This window comes from Suricata suricatta, unplaced genomic scaffold (assembly GCF_006229205.1).
Source record: "Suricata suricatta isolate VVHF042 unplaced genomic scaffold, meerkat_22Aug2017_6uvM2_HiC HiC_scaffold_41258, whole genome shotgun sequence".
In the NCBI taxonomy this organism is placed as follows: Eukaryota; Metazoa; Chordata; class Mammalia; order Carnivora; family Herpestidae; genus Suricata; species Suricata suricatta.
The window spans coordinates 1-660 of NW_021888500.1; the positions used below are offsets into that span (position 1 = coordinate 1).

General features: G+C 33.8%; 1 non-coding gene across 1 annotated transcript; it reads left to right on the forward strand.

Annotated features, from left to right (window-relative positions):
* Window positions 1-463: 463 nt before the first annotated feature.
* Window positions 464-570, forward strand: LOC115285109. The gene has a single exon (XR_003905424.1). It is a non-coding gene; the product is annotated as a U6 spliceosomal RNA (small nuclear RNA).
* The last annotated feature ends 90 nt before the right edge of the window (window positions 571-660 follow it).

The window sequence follows — 660 nt, forward strand, 5'->3', positions numbered from 1 at the left end:
TTTCTGTTGTCCATTTTTATGTCCTCTTGTGAATGTTTATTCAGTTCCTTTGCTCATTCTTTGTTTAGTTTTGTTTTTGTTTTGCAACTGAGTTGTATGGGTTCTTAATGTATTTTGGATACTAATCTTGTAAATAAATACTTTGCAGACTTTCCCCCCATTCAATAACTTGGCTTTTTGATTGTTTTTGTACAGTAGCTTTCCAGTTTGTAGTCCCACTTGCTAATTTTGCTTGTGCTCCTTGTACTTTTGGTGTTATATCCAAAACTTATTGCCAAGACCAATGTCAAGGTGCTTTCTCCATGTTCTCTTCTAGGAATTTTATGGTTTCATGTATTAGGCTTTAGTCTTGGATTCATTTTGAGTTAATTTCTGTGAGTCTTAGAAGATAGGGGGTTCAATTACACTTTTCTGCATGTGGTTTTCCAGTTTTTCCAATATATTTATTGAAAAGATTATGTTTGTGTTCACTTCAGCAGCACATATACTAAAATTGGAATGATACAGAGAAGATTAGTATGGCCCCTGGGTAGCAATAACATGCGAATTAATGAAGCATTTCATATTAGGAAAAAATATGCTTTTCCTATTGAGTATTCTAGTTCCCTTGTCAAGTACTATTTGACCATATATCAGGGGTTTATTTCTTGGCTCTCCATT